The sequence below is a fragment of the Vulpes vulpes genome, chromosome 2 (assembly GCF_048418805.1).
Source record: "Vulpes vulpes isolate BD-2025 chromosome 2, VulVul3, whole genome shotgun sequence".
NCBI lineage: Eukaryota > Metazoa > Chordata > Mammalia > Carnivora > Canidae > Vulpes > Vulpes vulpes.
Window position 1 is genome coordinate 131,258,821 of NC_132781.1, and position 21,733 is coordinate 131,280,553.

The 21,733-nt window shown below is 41.0% G+C and overlaps 1 protein-coding gene and 1 long non-coding RNA gene across 22 annotated transcripts in view; one reads left to right on the top strand and one right to left on the bottom strand.

The window, feature by feature from the left end:
• Positions 1-21,733, bottom strand: part of PDE4D (phosphodiesterase 4D) — a 1,410,178-nt gene that overhangs the window by 1,308,906 nt on the left and 79,539 nt on the right. The window contains exon 1 of one of the 21 annotated variants that reach the window (XM_072749972.1): positions 17,744-18,142. The exons of 16 other annotated variants lie outside the window; for them this stretch is intronic. The gene's annotated coding sequence lies outside the window, so the exon portion shown is untranslated. Of the gene's footprint in view, positions 1-8,974; positions 9,406-14,584; positions 14,783-17,743; positions 18,143-21,733 lie in introns of those variants that run through there. 4 more of the 21 variants (XM_072749974.1, XM_072749977.1, XM_072749971.1 and 1 more) reach the window with 4 other exon arrangements.
• LOC112907741 (uncharacterized) lies at positions 17,963-20,812 on the top strand. Its single transcript, XR_003232806.2, has 3 exons — positions 17,963-18,242; positions 19,275-19,375; positions 20,689-20,812. It is a non-coding gene; the product is annotated as an uncharacterized lncRNA (long non-coding RNA).

A 21,733-nucleotide genomic window follows, 5' to 3' on the forward strand; every position in this document is an offset into this window, starting at 1 on the left:
TGTTTACCTACAACTTTATTCTGAAACATAGGAACGAGATGGGCACAAATGACAGCTTCCTTACTCTCCTGAAATAGCCACTGATTCCACAAATTATCTGCTTGAGGTTTAAGACAGAGACCCTCAAAAATAAATAAGGATGTCTCCTATCAATGAATTGAAAAATACATTCATTTAAAAATGACTCCATGTCACAACTGACTTTTCAATTGTAGAGTTCTTGTTTCCACTTTTAATGGAGGCCATAAGGTAAGAGGCAGAAACCAAATGTTCCCGGAGGCGATTTAAATTGGCTCTATTCATCTCCCTCTGACTTCAAGACCATGCTTAAAAATAAATGTTGAGTTTTGCATTTTACAAAAGCTTCTTTTTCTTAAAAAAAAAAAAAAAAGAAGAAGAAGAAAGATTTTATTTACTTATTTGAGCGAGAGCGCCCATGAGCAAAGGATGCATAGAAAGAGAAGTAGACTCCCCACTGAGCAGGAAGCCCAACACATGGCCCCAGAACTCTGGGATCATGACCTAAGCCAAAGGCAGATACTTATCCAACGGAGCCACCCAAGCATCCTACAAAAGCTTCTTTTTAAACATTAATTTTTCTTCTGTGCACACAATACAGAAATTTTACACCCAGGTTCTAAGTCAGAAGCAACTTCCCAAGACTCAGGTCATCCAAGGCAGGCTCTGACTCTTCACCTCAATCGCTCGAAGGCTTGATCTTACAGTAGGCCCCTTATCACTTGTCTTATCTTCAGGAGCTGACATTGTGACATCCCCCTCTCTAGCCACCACCTCAAACTTTTCCACATCTCCTAACTCTCTACCTCCTGTGGAATTTATGCTCCTCGTGGTTCTCTCTAGTTTAGCTGTTTATTTGAGTCAAATAGTTTAATATTTAAAACTACAGATCCATAATGGAAACTTTATTTTATTTTTAAGCATAAAACCAAGACTTTACAATTTTCAAACTTCAGATGGGCTACATTGCACTAGGCCGCAAAGCCTTAGAGACAAGCTTTCTTAGACTCTGTCAGTATACATATTTCATAGAAAAAAACTGGGGAAGCATTAACCTACCCGTTTCAGGATCCTCTGCCTTCACAGACTACAGCCAACCACTTCTAATCAAGGTCTCTCTGATCTCTGCAATTCCCTAGTACTCTTTCAATCAAATTGTTGCTGGGACTGATCCAATCCATTTATTCTTAGTCAATTTCAGAGCATCATAGAGAAAGTTCTAGAACAATACCCCAAAGAACCACACCACTCACTTCAAAGTCCTGGCTATCACAAAATAATCTTCTTTTTTACCTCTCATGTTCATCCTTTCTCCAATCCTTTCATATTCTCAGATACATTTCTGACTTCCAACAAAGAGCTTCAGTGCCCACTGCACAAAGATCTTAAGTGAAATTGCTTCAACTTCTTCAAATCCATATTACATGTCACAGGTCATCACACATAGTCTTTTTCTGCCCTCCAAGCTTAAAGCAGCATCCCTGCAGCTATGCTCCTCACCCCACCCCTGGCTTCTGGCTCCCTCCACCCTCGCCATAATTTCCTGCATTTTTCCCCCTTTGCCTTCCCTTCCTACATGACAATGACAATTGCCTCTGTTGGCAAGAGATCATTTCTTGATGCTGCTTCTCCCAAAATTCTCCTTCCTTGTATTGCCAAACTACTTGAAAGAATCTTGAAGTTTCCTAGAATCCATTTCCTCTTCCTATTTCTTCTAGAGCCCCTGAAACCAGGCTTCTGCCTTCCCCAAACCAACGCAACAATTCTCACTAAAGGCCACAGAGGACCCAGTCATGACCACCCAGGTCTCTGCTCTTGGACTCCCAAACAAAGGGTGAGTCCTCCTTCACCCTACTTATCTCTTCCTTTCCATCATACCGCACCCTCCTGCTGAGTCTCCTACCTGTGGCTGCTTCTACCCAGTCCCACTCAGCAGCTCCAACTTTTAGTCCTTTCTTCTGCAGATTCTCACTTAGCAACGGCATGCATCCCACGTCCCCAGCAATCACATATGTGAGAGGACTTTCAACTCAAACATTCAGCCCAGCTGTATCCTAATACTGAGTCACTAGCCCATTCCAACTGCCTCTTGTGTATTCTCATACAGAGAGCCTGAAGATAGTCTGATATGTAGAACAGGGTGAGTTTTCTATACCAACAACTTTTGGGCCTTAGGTAAATGTCATAGCATGAGTCCCAGTAATAATTTTAATAATAATTTTAGTACTTACTTCATGGATTTGCTAGTGAAGATTCAGTGACATAAATGTGGAAAATCCAGTTCATTTACATTGATTCAACAAACGTAAAGAGTACTTACTATGTGCCAGGCAAGCTTGTAACACAGCTTGTAACACAACACTTTATAATAACTCATTTAATCCTTACAAAGACTCTGTGAGTCATCCCCATTTCACAGATGAAAAAACTGAGGCATATCCAACTTAGGTAACTTCCCCAGGTCACACAGCTACTTAGTGTCAAAGCCTGACTCCAACCTAGGCAGTCCAGCTCCAAAGTTTATACTCTTAACTGCTGTACAAACCTGCTTCTCATTACCCAGCCTTTCTGCCTTTTACATCCTACAGAAATCCAATTATCGGGACTAAATCAAAACCCAGAACATAAGATCACCTTGCACTTCAAATCTCTTTCCTGAGCTCCTTGTCGATTAACGACACCAACCTAAAAATTGCAACCTCATCGTCAGCTTTCCTTCCTCTCTCACCCCCAGAGCCCACTCTTGCCAAGTCCTCCTGCACCCACCTCTGAAACAGCAGTCCTGTTCCCACTTCCACAGCTTCAGTTCCAGCCTATTTCATTTGAGGCCACCTACGTTACATTTTTTAAAAAGAAAAAACAAAAACAAAAACAAAAACCACCCTTCCTCTCTAATATTGGGACAATATTAGAAATGTGAATATTGAAATGTGAATAAAGGTGGTAGATCAGGTAACAGTTGTGTATCAATATAAATTTCCTGATTTCAATGATGATACTGAAGTTATATATATGACAGTCATTGTTTTTAGGAAATACACACCAAAATATTTTGGTGATTAAGGTATGACGTGTGCAACTTACTCTTAAATGGCTTAAAGAACAACTCTTGGTAATACGTATACAGTAGAGTATGAGAGAATGATAAAGCAAATGTGGCAAAATGTCAACAACTGGTAAATCTGTTAGAAGGATATTCTGAAGTTCTTTGACTATTTTGCAATTTCTCTCTGCATTAAAAATTGTTTCTGAAGAAAGGATTAAAAAAAAAAAATGAACCAGTCTCCTTGCTGCCCCTAGGACTCGCAGACCTGCCCACCACCCTCTCCTGGCATACCATTTCCCAAGGCCCCACATGAAAGTGTGAAAGGCTCACCATGCACACCAGGAAAGTCCACAGGACTTGACTAGCTTGCAAAGTAACCCCACTTCTCTTCCAATCTTCCATCAGCCTTCCCAAGGACAGGAACAAACTGCCTCCTCCCCGTAGTTCAGTTTTCCAGGGCCCCTGGCCTCACCCTACCTCAGCCCTGGCATTCTCCTCCTTCCAGGCCTGTGAAGAGGCCATCTGTTTTTCCTAGACTATAGCACCCCTTTCTTCCCTAAGACAAACATCTAAGTCCTATCCTTCCCACGAAGTCAAAAAAAAATTTTTTAAGACTTTATCTATTTGAGAGAGAATGAGAGCACAAGTAGGGGTGAGGAGCAGAGGGAGAGGGGCAAGCTGACTCCCCACTGAGCAGGGAGCCTGATGTGGGCCTCTCTCCTAGTACCCTGCCATCAGGACCTGAGTGGAAGGCAGAGCCTTAACCAACTGAGCCTCCAGGTGCCCCTCCACAAAGTTGAATTTGAATCCTCTTTCTTTCAAAATGGCTTCCTAGATCCACCAGCTGGAACTGGTTCACCTTACCCTGCCCTCCCAAAGCAGGTATTTATCTCTGTGTATAGCTTACTACCCCTCAGCCCTACATGATAAATCTTTCTCTTTTACCCAGGAAATTAGGACTTTGCAGAGGCTGATAATAATGTGGTTTTCAGCTTTATAAGCCCCTGCCCACCATCATACCTAGTTCTGCAGAAATTGTGTGTTTCAGAATTCAAAAAATGTGTGCAGCTGGGGTTGATTGGGGACCTGGGGCAGCCAGATATGAAGGAACAAGTGGAAGACAGCAGCTCTGGCAGTGAGAATGGAGCAAGTCAAGTTTTTGTTTGGGCATGTCCCCACTCCCCATGGCTCCCACCTCTGGAGCAAAGGCCTTCTCACACTCAGTAACACTCCCCAGGCTAGGTTTGCTTCCCCTATAACAACCTTCCTGCACAAAGCTCCTGCCCCTTTCAGGAGTCCCTTGTTATAGTCAGTTTGGTTTGTGGCTCCTTGCCTGGACACATGGACCTTCCCCCAGCATGCTCTCTCTCCCCAGCTCTGGCCATCCCCCATGTGGCTGCTGCCAGCAGGGAAAGTGCATGTGCATGGTAGCGCTTCACCAAGAAGCCTCAGTGTGTGGAGGACTGCTTTCAGAACTCTGCCTTTTCATTTTTTTTTTTTTTAAGAAAATAAATCGAGCCTTTTGAGAAAACTCGCCTGAAAGAGTATTATTTAACTCCTTAGAAAGTTCTAGGGATGTATACAATGGGATATTACTCAACCATCAAAAAGGTCAAATACCTACCATTTGCTTCAACATGGTTGAAACTGCAGGGTATTACGCTGAGTGAAATAAGTCAATTGGAGAAGGACAATCATCATACGGTTTCACTCATCTCTGGAATATAATAGTAAAAGGGACCATAAGGGAATGAGGGGAAACTGAGTGGGGAAAAATTAGGGAGGAAGATAAACCATGAGAGACTCCTAACTCTGGGAAACAAAGGGTTGCAGAAGAGGAGGAGGGTGCGGGGATGGGGTGGACTGCGTGATGGGCACTAAGGAGGGCACTTGGTGGGATGAGCACTGGGTGTTATCCTATATGTTGACAAATTGAATTTAAATTGGAAAAAAAATAAGAAAAAAGGAAGTTCTAGGGAAAAGGCAAAACAAGTATGTTCATGAAGAATGAACACTGAATTCCATTTGCCTTTTGAGACATTTTTCACCCAATGTCACCCTCCCTCTGCATCTTGTCCCTCTCTTCCTTCTGGTGCACACAGGTCTAGACAGATAAAGGCTCAGATCCATCTGTCTCTTCCTCCTCCTGAGAGGAACTGAGGCTCAAGGGAAGTGAAGGGAGCTGCCAAAGGTTGTACATAGTGCCCTAAAGCAACTCCAAATTTGTTAGTGGATCTCTATGTTCTACAACTGGAGTTTAGGACCAAAGTCTGAGATCTGGGAGTTGGGCCATAGTTACTGCCAGAAAACAAGATGGCATCCTTAAGGAAGAACAAGAGGGAAAGGTAAGACCAAAGTGAGGAGCTTGGGAAAACCTGCATTTAGGGGACACAGTAAGTCATCTCGGGGTCCCCAAATGTGGCCTAATAAAACGCCAGGTGATTACTTCCTAGAACTCATCCTATCAGGAGAAACATGAACATTCACGACTCCTGAGTCAGACCTGACTAAATAAGAAACCCATTCTTCATTTTTTCTTTCACTCATTCAGCAAGTATGGATTAGATGTCTAACATACATCAGAAACTACTCTAGATGCTGACGGTACATTAGTGTGCCAAAGTCCCTGTGTGCAGAGAATTTACAGAACTAGACACTATTTTTGTAATCTTGTAGTATCTGAAAACTCAGACTTCCTAGAGCAAATTATTTATTCCCTATGGACTTCACTTCCCCCATCTGTTAAATGGGAATATGAAAAAAATCTCATCATCCACATCCCATAGGATTGCAGTGAGAATGGGGGAACTATCACCTATTAGGTGCTCCATAGAGAGCTTCACATTCATCAGTAAATACTAATATGTAATTATGATTACACACCACCCTAAAACTAGAGTCACCATTCACTTATCCCTTGGAACTAAACCTGAATAATCCTGTCACCATATTCTCAATCTAGTCATTCAGAATCAACCCTCATGGTTTTTTGCTACGTTCTGCATTCAACCTTGTAACAGACTCCGTACTTTTATTCCCACTTCAAGTAATAATGGGATGTAGAACCATGGATTTTATATCCAAATTCTTTTTTTTTAATATCCAAATTCTTTATCTACTCTACACATAAAGTTCATAAGTAATTACTAAAATTTAAAAGGTCCATTCATATAATGGAGCACCTAAAATTAACTCAGATATCACTGGAAGTGTGCTGGCTCTACTTTGGGAAACACTTGTCCATATGTTCAACTTTGCAGAGCTGATGTCAATATCTAAATCTGGTTTATTTAAATGAAACACATTTTGGAAAGCTCCAAAGTCTGCCATCCTCTCTGTCTCCCCTGCTGCTCTCGTAGGTGGGTCCCTCAGCATCTCTGCCCGGCACTATCGTCAGTCTCCCAGCTTCTGCCCTTGAAACCAGATCAGGTCTCACCAATTGATTCCCACGCCACTTGGCATAAGTGCAAAGACCCTACTGTGTCTGCAAAAACCGACGTGATCTGGCCTCTGCTTGTCTCCACACTGCATTCCCTACCACTCCTGTCACTGCAAGCGTGGCTGCAGCCACATTGAATATGATCCAGACACCCTGTGCGTCAGCTACTCCTCTGCTTGCAGTATTTTTTCCGGATCCTCACAGCTCGCTCCCTTACTTCAGAGGCCTTCCCTCAATATCCACTCACTCCTCCATCGCTGTCTGTGTACTCACCTTGCTTTATTTTCCCCATAACACTTATCACTACCAAACATCAAATGAGGCATTCATGCATTTGTTCACTGCCAAGCCCCAGTAGATTAAAAGCTTCAGGAGGGCCTGCATTTTGCAAACACTGTCCAACTACTCTATCAGTAATGCCTGAACTAGCATAGAAGCCACTCAACAAATATTTGTTGATTGAAGGCATGAGTGAATGACAGCAGGTGGATTAATGAGTATTCTCTGTAACATGGTCATCTGAGGTTCCTCTAGGACTTGAGGAGTGCAAAGTAAGAAATGCAAGCCTGAAGTTTAAGAAAGAGGGGGAAAAAGGGCAAAAACATGAGAAAGCTAAACTAAAAACACAGAGACTCACCCACCAAAGTCCTCCAAACACTACTACTAGAGAATTAGCCCCAAAATGCAGAAATCAGTTGGAGAATCCAGGTCAGAGATGAATATGGATAGAACTGGAAAAGAACTAATTTCATTACATAAGAATCCGTGGTGCTTAATTTAGTTTAAAAAGGGGGAGGGGGAGTACGGAAGTCAATAAATAAAGTAAAATTTCTGTTTTAGCCTTTAGTGACAAACTCTCCCTTTACTAAGGCTTAGAAACCAGTGGTGAATTTGGGTTTTTTTTTTTCAGCCTAGTCTGTAGAAATACTAATGAACAATAAAATTGCCAAAACAAGAAATGAACAAAAAAGATGAAATGACATCTTGTAAACTGAGGTCCCAATTCACAGCCTCCATGTATCTATACCATTTGACCCATAACTGTCCTTCACTCTGACCCTGAGTCCTACCATGACTTGCTCCAGGCAGTGGGATATTATTAAACGTAACACACGCAGAGCATTGAAAAGCCCATGTGTGTTGCCATCCTAACTTCTTGCACAATGGGGGTTGACTACTTTTGGACCCCAGTCACTACACTGGGAACATGCCTAGACTAGTCTGTGGGATGGATGAGAGCATAGACAAGAAGCATGCTGAGTGATAGAGTTTTCCCAGTCAGGGACATCTGAGATGGCCAACTAACCACTAATAAGCTAATTAATCCGAATCTGGGTTAGATAAGCGGAATGCCCCTAGCTAACCAGTGGATCCATGAAAATAATAAATGGTTGCAATTTTAAGACACTATGTTTTGGAGTACTTTATTACACAGTCATAGCTAACTGCTACAACCTAAATAATTACCTTCCAAAAAAACCCAAGAGATTAAAAGTGGAGGTTGGGAGAGGGGTCTCCCTAAATTTAAATTCAAGGTCATGATTTTAAAATACTTTCTCTACACGTCAACAGAATTAAAATGACAAGTTACCTAAGAAAAAAAAAGAAGTCTTAATTTTCTGGTTAAAGTTTTTAAAGTCATCTGAAAACAATAGAATTACGAGGAAATATGTCCAATCTAATTGTGATTCAAAGCTGAACTATTGGTTTCCCCCTTAAATTATAAAAGTGGGTGATCTTTTACAAGGATAAATATGCCACGCCCAGTAGACTGTCAGTCTTCTTTGTGGGCTCCAATAAAAACAAAATGGGACCACATATGTTCACTTCATCCTTCAGTAATCCTTCCCCAGCCGCATCACAGGGGACTTGTGATTTCCACAGCCCTGGAGCCTGCTTTCATTAAAGGAAACTATTCCTTCTTTTATCTTTAAAAAAATTAACCACGTTCCTGTCCATGTACCGAAGTCACTTAAAGAACAATAGCTAGAATACACTAATGATAATGTGTTTCTATCAGACTTTTGTACCGACATAAGCGCTACCTTTTTCCCCTTTCAAGGTTATTTGTCTTCCTGTCTTCCCAGCATATTTCCCAGGAGGGAAATGCACTAAAGCATCAGCTGTCACATTACAGAAGTGAATAACAAAGCAGACACCCAAAGAACACACCCGCTCTTTGAAATGGTTTTCTCACCCAACCTCCTTCTCACTTACAGCCTCATACCCAGCCCAGGCAAAGTTTTAGTTCATGCTGAATACATTTTACGCTCTGTTCCATAAAAATATACATCTTTGTATGAGAAAAAAAATGGTCACGTTGAGAATATTATTAGAGAGAGAGTACTAAGTCCTCCTGTATGCTTATTCTCATGTGCTCCTTCTATGAAGTGTCTTAGTTTGTTCCAAAATACCATAGATAAAATACCATAGACTAAGAGGCTTAAACACAACAGAAATGTATTGCTCACAGTTCTGGAGGCTGGAAGTCTGAGATCAGGATGCTAGAATGGTCAGGCAAGGGCCTTCTTCCAGGATGCAGACTTTTCTTTGTATCCTCAAATGGTAGCAGGATCTGGAGAGCTCTTTAGGGTATCTTCTGTGAGGGCATTAGCTCCATTCATACTCTGTTAGGGCTCTGTTTCATGAGCTAATTACTGCAAAAGCCCCAAATCTTAATACTACCATATTGGTCATCAGGATTTTAACATATGGATTTGGGGAGGATCCAAACATTCAGCCTATAGCAAGTGGTAAGCAGAGCATGGATTCTTATCTCCCTTTCACAGGCAAGGAAACTGAGACTGGAGGCGGCAATGTGATTTCCTGAGGTTTCTCTTCTGTAAAGTGACTAAATTAGAATTCAAACCCAAGCTCAGAGTCCTTTCCTCTGCAGTATGATCTGGAATAATACAAAGCAGGAAAATTCAAAACATTTTCTTACAGAAAAGATAAAGATCAGAGCTATGTGTGTAAGATAAAGAGTAAAGGAAAGATAAGTACAGGTGGGAGACAAGACAACGAGGCATTTATATTTTCCCGGACAATTGTGCAAGAAAAGCAGCCACTACCTGGAAACATTTCAACAATATTCTATAGACCACAACAGAAAGCTACATAATTTTACATCACATTATTTACTGACAACAGGAGAAAAATAAAGAACAAAGTGAAGATTCCCATACAACTTTGCCTGGTGATCACACTTTCACCTCCTGTTAATGCTCTAAATGTGCTATTGTGGGTTGTTTCTTTTTTATCCAACATAGGCTACTGCAGTTCATTCTTGTTTATCCAGAATATATTTAGGAGAGACAGTATTACAGGTAATTGAATATGCAGGTTAACAGAGACAGCATAGTAACATCTCATTTATTTTATACTCTCCCCAAAACTTTAATGCTCTAGAACAGGATTTAGCAACCCTTTTTCTGTAAAAGGTCAGGTAGTGAATAGTTGAGCCTTCAGAGGCCATAGAGTCACCGTGGCAACTACCAAACTCTACCCCTGTGGTGCAAAAGCAGAAGACAATATATAAACTAGAGTGTGGCTGTGCTCCAATAAAACTTTATTTAAAAAAATCTAATATGGCCCACAGGCAGTACTTTACCAATCGCTGCTCTAAAACATAACCAAAAGGAAAAAAATGAGCTCATGTCCTTATTTACTCTCCAGGTAGAACTAACACCCTAAGTGAAAGCCCATCTCTCATCTCATACACAATTTTTAAAAACCGGGCTATTTTTTGCTTATAATCTATAGCAAAAGAGAACTAGAAATTTCAAACCAGTGGTGCTAGCAAAGGCTAATTAATAGAGGGAAGTCCAAAAGCCTCTGGAACAGAAAGAGAGGAATGAAACAGCAGAACAGCCTAGACTAGCTAGGTTAGGGGCAAAACACTTTCCCTAAAACCCTTAATATCATTTTAATCATTTCAACATCCTTTGACTCAGTATCCCTTACTTATGGCAAAGTACCATTTCTGATGGTCATCATGATGATTCTGAATCCTAATGATGACTCTGAATCGCCAAAGGAAAAAATTCCACTTAATCACTTTAAGACCAAAGAAACACAGAGACATATGGTATCCATTTAGAAAGACCCATCAAAATTGGCTATTAGAAGTTTAAAAACTGGATAAACAGTTATCTAGAATATTTATTTCATGAAACAATCAATTCCCCCCGATAATAATAAAAGGAAGACAAACATTTATAAAGCACTTACAAGTCATGCATCATTCCAATTGTTTTATGTATATTAATGTACTTAATGTACACAACCAGGCAGGTGCTATTACTACCCCCATTTTTCAGATAAGGAAATTGAGGTACAGGGTGATCAACACAAGTAACACAGCTACAAAGTGTCCCAGAGAAGATCTGAACCCAGGCCGTCTGGCTCCAGACACCAGCTCCTTCTAAATTACTACACTATGCCAAGGCATTACTTTATAATCATATGGGGTGCCTTATTTCAAAGACCAGGAATATGATAAGATACATGTAAAATCTCTACCAAATATAGTATGATCTTCAGAATTCAGTTTTAGTATATGTGCTGCCAAGCCAAGCACTGATCTTCAGAATTCAACGATTGAGATATGTCAGTGTTTTTCAATGCCTCAAAGTAAAAACTCTTAAGTGTCTATTCTTTTTGTTCATTTCCGCCAAAATAAAAAGGGTGTTTGGACATTAGATTGAGGAGATTTTGTTCTTTTTTTCAATGTTGCATTTAAAGTTGTTTTCGGAATGAGACAGAACAATTAAGTAAATGGAATTATGGAAAAATTCTTTTTTCAGGACTCCTAGTTCAATCAGATAAATATGAAGATCTGAAATAATTTAGTCCTTCTATTTCTTAGGTCAAGATGTGAAGATTAAAACAGGTTTTTATTTGTCATCTTTATTTCTAAAATAGCTAAACTGTAAATTTGTTTTATATGGAAGGAAAGTCATTTGATTGTTAAAATAACTGAGGTTACTACAGGCTTATCACCCAACAAAAATATTTGACCCTAATATATCCAGAGTAAAGGACTAAATTCAGCTTATGATGTTCTATTAAAAGAAAATTCAAAGTTTATGGAAAGGTTTTTTCAATAGCAATGACCTGAAAAATATTTCTGGTTACTAAATGGGCATCTGTGTTTTTTATTTGTGCCATAAATATTTTTGCTAATTTCTGGAAGTTCCAGAGTAGAGAGAAATCATTTAGCCTCTAGAAAACAAAGAGTTCTACAAACCAAGCCTGTATTAGTTCCACCATTTGCTCAACTCCATGTAACAAATGGTCTCCAAAAGCTATGCACTCTCTTCACAGTCCTTTTGCTCAATAACAAGTTAACATTTACTGTACAACTTATAAAATACTCAAGGAACTAGAAAGAATGGAAAAGTTTTGATCGGGCATTTTCTCTTTCTCCTTGTTGTCAGTTTTTCATCTTCTTCCCACTCTTTTCTAAAACTACAAAGTAAGGGATTCAAATACTTGACCCAGAAGAAGATGCTTTAGGTGTGTAAGAAAAACATCCATTGCCCCTTTTTTCACTATAAAATTAAATCATTAATTAAGTCAACAATAATCTTTATAATCATAATTTTCATAAAACTATGTTTTAATCATGAACATAAGAGATTAAGAATCTAAAACTAGTCATATTCCTAATTTCTTCTAGATGGTAAAGATTATATTTTTTAAATTTAACTTTTGGTTAGTGGCTACAAGGGCTAGATTCTATGTGAACATATTAGACAATAGAAAGGAAAGCAAACAGAGGGAAGGGAAGAAAAGGAATAAAATGGAAACAAGAAAAAAAAAGAAAAAAAGTATGGTAGAAATCAGTTGGCTGATCACCTAACCAGCTTTCTATTTTTTTGTAGACAAAAATAGGACTGCACTCCCTAGCCAGGTGATGCCGTGTGACCAAAGTCTGGCCACAACAATGTGGGCAATGCTTTGTGAGTCTACCCCTCTGCCACAGCACAAGAAACTGGTGGTAATGAAAGCAGGGCTCTGAGAACACCACTCGAGTGAGAGGAATGTGCCGATCAAGAATACCCATTTTACCAAGTTGGTGCAGCTAATTTGGTAACAGTGAGCTCACACAGCTAACTCCAGAAACAGTATGGAGTTCCCACAAAAAGTTAAAAACAAAGCTACCGTATGATCCTGCAGTTCCACGTCTGAGGATATCCCCCAAAAGAAAGAACAGCAGGATGTTGAAGAAATAATTGTGCTCCCATGTTCATAGCAGCATTACTCATACAAGCCAAGACACAGAAACAACCTACACATTCTGGGTGGATGAATGGATAAAGAATGGGATATATAAATATATACTGGAATATTACTCATCCATAAAAAAAAAAGACGGAAATTTTGCCTGTAGTGACAACACAGAGGAAACCTGAGGGCATTCTGCTAAGCCAAATGAGGCAGACAGGAAAAATCAAATACTGTATGATCCCACTTACATGTGCAAATCACCAATGCTGAACTCATAGAAATATAGTAGAATGCTGGTTGCCAGGGGCCAAGGGGTGGGAGGGAAAGGAAAGATATTGGTCAAAGAGTATAAACTTCCAGTTGTAACATGAATAAGTTACAGGGATATAAAGTAGACCATAGCAATCATAGTTAATGATACTGTATTACATTCTTGAAATTTGCTAAGAGCATAAATCTTAACTATTCTCAACCACAAAAAAAAAAAAATGTCACATGATGTAAATGTTAGCTAATACAAGGGCAGCAATCATTTTGCCACCTGTAAGTGTATCAGATAAACATGTTGTACAGTATCACACGTCACTTATATTCCAACAAAGCCGGGGAGGGGATAAAAGAAGTCAAAAAACATTCTTTCATTATTACTTACATTATTAAAGCGTACGCTTATCCAGTCACCAAAAGCACAGGAAAGTCAAGACAATGATCCCAGCTAACAGTTTGCAAAGTACACTACCAATGAAATTCCTTCGTTTCTAGGAAGTTCTCTCGTGGAATGCTGGGCAGGGAGCATGGGATAAGAGTGGGAGAAGACCCACTTCCATTCCTACTTGTTTCACTTACTGTGCTCTCTGTTCAATCTCCTCGAAAGCAAGAAAAAGGTTTTACAGGTAATAGAGGTGCTTCAGGCTTTGTGATATTAAGAGCTAGGAAATAATCAAACACACCTCAACAGGGAGCTCACGCAGCTGACATGCAGGACACAGCTGTGGCCAACACCCCAAAAAGCAAGATCATCTTCCAAGGTAGAACTGTTTAAAAAAAAATCTGGGGTTTCAAACTACCATCTGACCGTTCAGAATCATTCAGAAAGTCATTCTGACCATTCATTTTATTCCCGGGATAAGCAACACTTTAAGACCTACACGATCATTCCATTACTTCAATTTAATAAAGCGAGTCAAGGCAGGAATAAAAAGTCCCAGACTATCTGTCAGTCTGAATTTCCTAACTCACTTTTTCCTATGAGGAAACTACATCCCCTAGAACTTCATCATTAGCAATTCTAAGTGTACAGCGGGAAGGCTTGCTTCTCTCTCCTGGCTTAGTGCTGTATCTAGTGGAAGGAAAATCAGCATGCAAGCTCAAGCAACGAGAAAACCCATCCTGGCTGAGGCAAGCAGACACAGCTTAGAGAAAAGTCATCAAACAAATCAGTAAGAAAATCTGTCTGATGTTTTCCTTTTTTAAAAAATTGGTAATGTACACTTTTATTAATACGCTGACAACAATCGGTATCTTAAGCAACAGAAGTTTACTGAAGATGTTCTCGCATCCAATGCCACGTCTGCCTGTCACCGCAACCCTTCTGGTATTTTTAAGACTCAGCTGACAGATAAGGACTGAGGCTCCCACAGCCTTTGTAACATTTCAAGGTTAAACAGCGAAGACTTTCCCAGCTTTAAAAAGTATTTCTCCAGCATTGGGAATATGCTCAAAGAAGTAAAAGAACTAGTGCCATGAGCATCCGTAATGCTATTAGTGGGGGGCTGCATGGCACAGGATAATACACGAAGAACTAAAACATTCTTCCACAAACACTTTTTCATCGTGCCGCTGATACTCACCACTACTGTAAAACACCAGGACGTACGTCATCGTTTTCATTTTACAGACGTAGAGATGGAGGCTTAGAAAATTTAATGACCTGAGCATGAGCTCACCGACTGCAAGATTATCTCACCAAAGCCATTCGACCTCTCTTGAAATTGGGGGGACACACTCTTGCTAGTGACCCATGCAATGGGAAATTACATCACCTGCACACATTGTATCAGTGGAAATAACTGCTTTTAAAGGAAGGCTCCTCCTCTACCAATGGGTAGTGTTGAGCTCCACGAGTGTTGTGCAAATCTAAGGCATTTAACTGTTTGTGGTGTGTCTGATGCAAGGGGGGCTGGGTCGGGGGGGGGGGGGGCGGTGCATTTGTTTTGCTCTGCTTCCTTTAAAATATAATCAAAGTGGCACTGCAACTCTTCAGAAAATGCCAATGAGGAATCATTAAATTCTTGGGCGAAATTAAGCAATGAGATTAGTCCTATATATACTGACTGGGGGAAAAAATGTCTTCGAGAATTTTAAGTTGTTCCAAAAGCAAAAATTCACCAAACGTGATGCTGGAGGATGTAATTCAATCAAGAAATTTTGTTTCAATTTGGATTTATGTCATTGCTTTAGTAGGTAGTGTTAATAGTTTCCAAGCGCCAGTGTTTATTCATGAACACTTTGCAAATCATAACGTAATGCATTCCTTTTTGGATACATCTTTTGTCAAATCCATCTGTCTATGGCAGATATGCAAAGTTTCACAGAGCCTTATCTGTAAAAGAACTTCCACGGTCAGACAAAAATGGCTTTAGAAAATTAAGAGGAGTGAAGACAAGGATAGGCTACTGTTGTACCAGGGATATGTCCTTTTTTCTCAACGCCTTGTTTACAGCCCTGTGTCCACTGGGCACCTGGCAACCCTCTACTCTCACTTTTCTTAATATCTGACCCTCTCCCAAGAGGGAGATGGGAGCCTGGCATCTCTGGAAGAGCCGAAGAGATGAGAAGTCCTCCAGAAAGTACCAACGCAAGATGTCAATTCTCCTGGTAGACACACAGCACTAGTTCCCTGAGCCCTCAACACGCGCTCTAAATACCTTCTGAACTGCAAAGGTAGCTTATTCAAGTTGGATAATTAAGCATCCATCATTTTTATTTGATTCATCTTAAGAGCCTGAGCAGGTTAATATAAAGAATGAAGGCAAGGAAAGATGGGAGGGACCCTACCACAAGAAGGGGCATCAGTTTGGAAGGTCAGACAAACCAGCTTCCGCCTCCACCACTTTGTAGTCTGGATGGGACCCAAACCACCCTGAGGGATGAGATTACATTCTTTTAATAGATGCATCACTTTCTTCTACTAATACAGTCGGCTAGGAATTTAGAACAACGAGCGAATCAACTATTAGTATTAGTGTCTATGGCTGTGGAAACTCAATAAATGAACTAGCTATTCGAACTCAATAAAGAAACTCATACTGTGTCTTCATAATGTAAATGTCTTTCTCAAAGAATATATTAGAACTACTTTTACTTAAAACTGTTTTACATACATACATTTGGTTGATACAAAAAAGGAAACTAGGTTGATAATTTTTCTTTCCTTCTACGAGCCTCACCCACTGGTGTGACCTCAGAGCTTAAATTGCAGCAGGTGAAAATATTTTTAACAAAATTCTGTGTCTCCAGTATGGTCTAAACATATTATTTTTGAAAAAAACACAACTAATATTCCTCCCTTACCAGCTAACCCATGTCAGTCATTTAAATAGCTACAACCAAAAATAAATTGCTCTTGAGCATACAAATAATATTTTTATAGGAATTGGCAAGTTATTACTACAGCAATTTTAAGGGGTTTTTTTTTGCCACAAGAATCCATGATTTTTAAAAAGTATTCAAATTTGAGGTTTATACATACGACAAATATCCACATTTGTATCTGTAAGTCTAAAGAGGGAAAAATTACTCAAAAAAAACAAACTAGAAAACAAACCCCAAATGATCAATTACCGAGTTTTGCGCTATATTGAAAAAAAGTATAAAAACTATTGGAAAGGAAGAAAAATTATGTCGAAGTACTAACTTCATAGGCAAAAGCCCTTTTTAAGGAAAGGCTGGGAAAATCAGTAATGATTTCAAAGTAAAAAGTAAACTGCCTATACCAACCGGTCTATACTCAGCACTAACTCCGGGTTAACTACCGAGTATTATTAACTCAGTATTAACTACAGAGCGTGCTATGAAAAGTAACACAGTGCTGATGTTTTCTAGTTTCTCATTTCAATCCACTCCAGGTTTACCTTAAACCTTGTCAGCAAGAGTCACCCTTGCCCGGCGCCCCCACCCTGCTACCCCCCCACCCATCCCCCACCTCCCATCCACCCCCCTACCCTCACCCCTGCAATTATACAAACCTAACAAAGGCTTCCCTGGGATAACTTGATCTGCTTCAACCACAAATTCCAATCCACATACTTTCTTCTGTTATGGTTATGTCTGTGTGTATTTAATGTACTTGTGTTAAGTCTTTTAAAAACAAGCCAGTGATTTCTCATTCCCCTCTCCACCACAGAAACAGCACCACTGAGGAGCTTTTCTGTCCATGTAAAAAATGTTCTAGTTACCCACAGATTAGTCTTAAATCAGCTTCAGAGGACAGTGAAGCAAGCTCGTACAGCCACAATGGTACACTGCTCCTTCCTCTGTGCTGGGACTGCTGTGTGCCTGGGTCCCCAAGGGGCTGCTCCCTCATGGTTTTGGACAAAGTGGGGGCGGGAAACCTTGCAACTTGCAGGACTCCAGCAGTTTCCTCTCAGCCGGGGCTTTGACACCAGGAGCCTGTCTTAACCTGTTCCTGTTGGACCTTTATCACCTCACTGACCCCATAAAGCCAACAGGGCTGGCAAATGCACTCAACAGCCTCCCAGAAACAGCAGCTTGCCCGTGACCCCGTGACACCAAGCTCCAATAACCCTGCCGGGCCTTCCAAGCTTCAAGAGTCGTTGCCCTGAACTTGATACATAGAGCACAGCACCACGAAAATGAATCATCTGTTAAGTCAGTATTTTCTAATTGCAATCACTCTCCCTCTCAAGGCATGTAATTAATTTACTGAGGTTTTTTTTTTTTAAAAAAAAAAAAAAAAGAGAGAGAGAGAGAGAGTCAGGATTACTCACACAGTCTTGAAGATGCAATGCCAGCTATTTAGGACAGACACATCCAAGGCCGTGTGAGAACTCAGTTAGGACTACATATGCGTTAACGCAGGAACTGGCAGGCCTCTGGGCTACGGCAACTATAGGACTCGTGCTTCTTGTACACCGGCTATAATTTATGAAACGGAGCCCCAGATCCAGCCAATCATTTAGCTCCTCATAACAAGTCTGACTGGCTCTGGAAAGCTGAAAGGGCTGCGCTAGAGCAACAAGGATGAGATAGTCCACACAATCGTCGGCTTCTCCGGAATCACTTGGCCCTGCGAGGCCAGAGAAAAATCACAGCTTCGCTGTCACAGGGAAGGAGGGCAGATGACCCGGAAAAACGTGACTGGATCTGGAGCGAGAGCTTTCTCGTCTGGCTTGGCAATCCCACCCGTGCCTGCCTCAGAAGACGAAGCTGCACCCCCGCCCCCCCTGCCCAGAAATCTAAAGGACAGCTACGGCAGCAAAACCTGAGGTAACTTCCCCTTTTGATTTTTAGGAGGAGGAATGCGGAGTCAAAATTATATACATGAAGTCACTTGGGCAACAAGGGGTGCTCCATTGCATTCCCCCTTTGTCCACTCCCTGTATGATCATTTGCTGCTAAGCATGCATAGGGGAGGCTCCATGTACCTGAAACGCAGTTGAAACCACAATGCTCTTTTGTGGAGGAAGAGAGATCATTTTCCAGAACAGTTTTAGAGCTACCTTTTCACATGGGCAGCTCTCACCACCACACACCCCCCCCCCCAAACAAAAATAAAGGATGCTGAGGCAGGGAGTAGAGGACAGGCATTTCCTGACCACCATAAAATGCCTTTCATGTCTCAGAGGAAATAAGTAGGCTCAGAGAAGAAAATTGGGAAGCTAGGTTACTGCTCAGCTCCTCTGGCCCTTGGCACTGAGGCCACATGAGAATGTACCAGAATGTAGGGTGGTGGGACTGAGGGGGCCAGGAATGGCATGGAACAGAGCTGACAGGCCTCCCGGGGGCCCTGTTGTTCCCTCGGTGATGCTCTCCTTAGCACCTCTTACATTTCGAGGTGTTAATCAGAGCAACTACTTGTTATACTGAACTTCTACAGGTGCAGTCATCAAAGGATCTGTGGGAAACATTTCTGAAGTGACTAAACTAGAAAAGGAGAAAAAAAAAAAAAAAGGAAGAATTGACATTCCACATAATCCAAACACCACACCCTGAGATACTTGACATATTTTACCTAATGACAAATGCTTCCGAATCTTCGGGACCTCACGTGTCTTCAGCGAATTGTGTTTCAAGTGTACCATCAGCAACAACAACTAAAGCTTTGTAACACACTTATAAAAAACAAACTCAATCGTCAGGCTCTCCAAGCGACAACAGAATCTTTACAATATGCAAATCATGTCAGCCTTACGTGTTCCCAGAGGGAGACGTGGGGAAGGGAGACTCACTTTGTTTAGTGATAAAAATATAAACAACAGGAACAGAAGAGATGTTTATGCACTTTTTTGTTTGCTGCAGGTTATTGGCTGAATTCAACGTGAGATTTGACGCCAAGAAGGAAAGCACACCAGTACACAGAAAACAGAAAAAGTCTTCCGTTGGCAATTCCCACCCCCAAGGTTTGGTCTTTAAATTTTCCAATTTGTGACTAGCCAGGGAAGAAAATTTCTCCTCTGTGCAAAATTTTTTTTTTAATTAAACTTTGTTTATTTGACAGCACTGTTGCCTGCCATGACTAGGGGAAAACCGAAATTTCTCAGGAAGTATATTTGCCAAACCTGTTGTTCCCTTTACTGCAAGATAACATGGGTTGCCTAGCCTAACGTGGCAAGCAGGCCCTTAAGTTAATATGGTCACTGAATCCTCACCACACAGAACACCCTTTATAAATTTCCATGAAAATCCCCTCCAAACCCCACATCCAGATCTCCATTTGTCAACAGATAAGGCCAGGAATACAAATAAACTGAGGCCCCTACGTCATTTCACACGTATTCATCCATAGGGAGACTTCACCTCCAGCAGCTTTGAACATACCCCCTTCACCATCCAACACAGTGGCCAACAAACACCCAGCAAGTCCCTGAGCTAGAGGCTTTCACAGCTTCTATACATTCTCTGTGTCAACAGATTCCTAAGTTACTGACTGACCCCCCAGCTCCCTGCCCCTTACAAACACTAAGCATTCTGTTTGACTCAACTTCAAGGTGTTTATCTGTTAATAGGTAATATTCGCCCCCCCAAAAAAACTCATGATGAGGCTTTCTGCAAGACCAGCACTGCCATCCCCTCCCAAACCTTTAATAAACTGTGGTAGCCCAAAACACGTCACTTCTACTTGGCAACATTGGGGGGTTTTAGATACTTACTAGCTGCAGACATCACATAGCAGAGAAACCCTTACACTGTAACAAAGCATGCAAACTATGCTTCTCAATCATCAGGGTTCCTATCAGTAGGTTCTGGCTAGGGACACTATCTTCTGTTGTCACCTCCAATTAGTGGTGGCTAGGACATCAGGCACTGTCTAAGAAGTCCATGTTACACAAGGGTCACCCAAACAGCTGAATTCAGTTCTTCCTCATTTCCTTGATCACAGCCTCAGAGACAAGAATTAAGATGATCCCGATAAAAGAAAAAAATAGCTCAGGAATGCAAACCTTTTTCTGACCCGAGAACTGTCAGCAAATCTCTAATATCAGAACAGCTATGGTTGACTGAGAAGCATCCCTCAACCTGGGCCAAGAACCATTTCTACTTCCATAAGCTAATTTGTCTGGCCCTGTGGTTTATGTGGCCAAAGGAGTCACTCATGAGCTAACTCTAAGAAACACTCAGATCCACCGTGTTAGTATATCAAACCAGTTCAGAGTGACAGGGTATTAACCCACTCCAGGTCACGTGGATAAAAAAAGCTCTGTTCTTTTCACAGTGTTGGACTCCACCTCAAGCTACCTGAGATCTTGGGACCAGTTTGCTGATAGGCAACTGCCGATACTTCACATGCTGACGCTTTAGGGCCCGCATCTTGGGATGTCAACTCAAAGGGAAATGGTGGCTTAGAAAAGTGGCTGCAAAAGGCTTGTCCCACTTTAACAAAGCCAAAAATAAAATTTATATTTAAAAATAAAATAAAATTTACATTTAAATAAAAGGGCAGGGGTACTAGAAACATAAGTTTGTGGTTATCACAGAATGAAGTTCATGTTCTTGGTTCAGACAACATTAACACTTTATCTGGGCACATAGATCTCAAATTCAAATTTGCTCTTGGCACATGGGAATTTTTGGTTAGTGGCTTTTGTTGTTGTTTTAAAAGACAGGATGGAGCCTACATCTTTTTTTAAGATTTTATTTATTTATTCATGAGAGACAGAGAGAGAGGCAGAGACATAGGCAGAGGGAGAAGCAGGTTCCCCATGGGGAGCCTGATGCAGGACTCGATCCCAGGACCCCGGGATCACAACTGGAGCCAAAGGCAGATGCTCAACCACTGAGCCACTCAGATGCCCTGGAGCCTACATTTTGGGGGTTTTTAAATTCATCTTCTCAGAACACGAATGTATGGGCACATAAACATAAGATACATGACAAGATTCTAAAAACATATTACACTTCAAAGTAACGTAAGCCAACAACTTTGTGCTCCTACATGCTCAAAATCCGTCTTCTAGTTAACAATATCTCAAAAGAAGGGTCAATTTTTCTATGGTCTTACTGTTTGTCAAAGGTTCTCAAACTCCACACGATACGACATATACCAAAAGAATGGCAATTGCTTACATTTAGTAAGAGGAAAATGTGCATTCCTAATATGTGATACTAAAATCACCTCCTTGTTTCAGGCTGTGTGTGAGTATTGTTAACATGGAGGATCACAGCACAGACTCTGAGCCGGGCCGCTTGGTTTCAAATACCAGTTCTGACCCTTAACTGGGACCCTGGGCAAGTTACCTAACCGAGGTGTATGTCTCGGT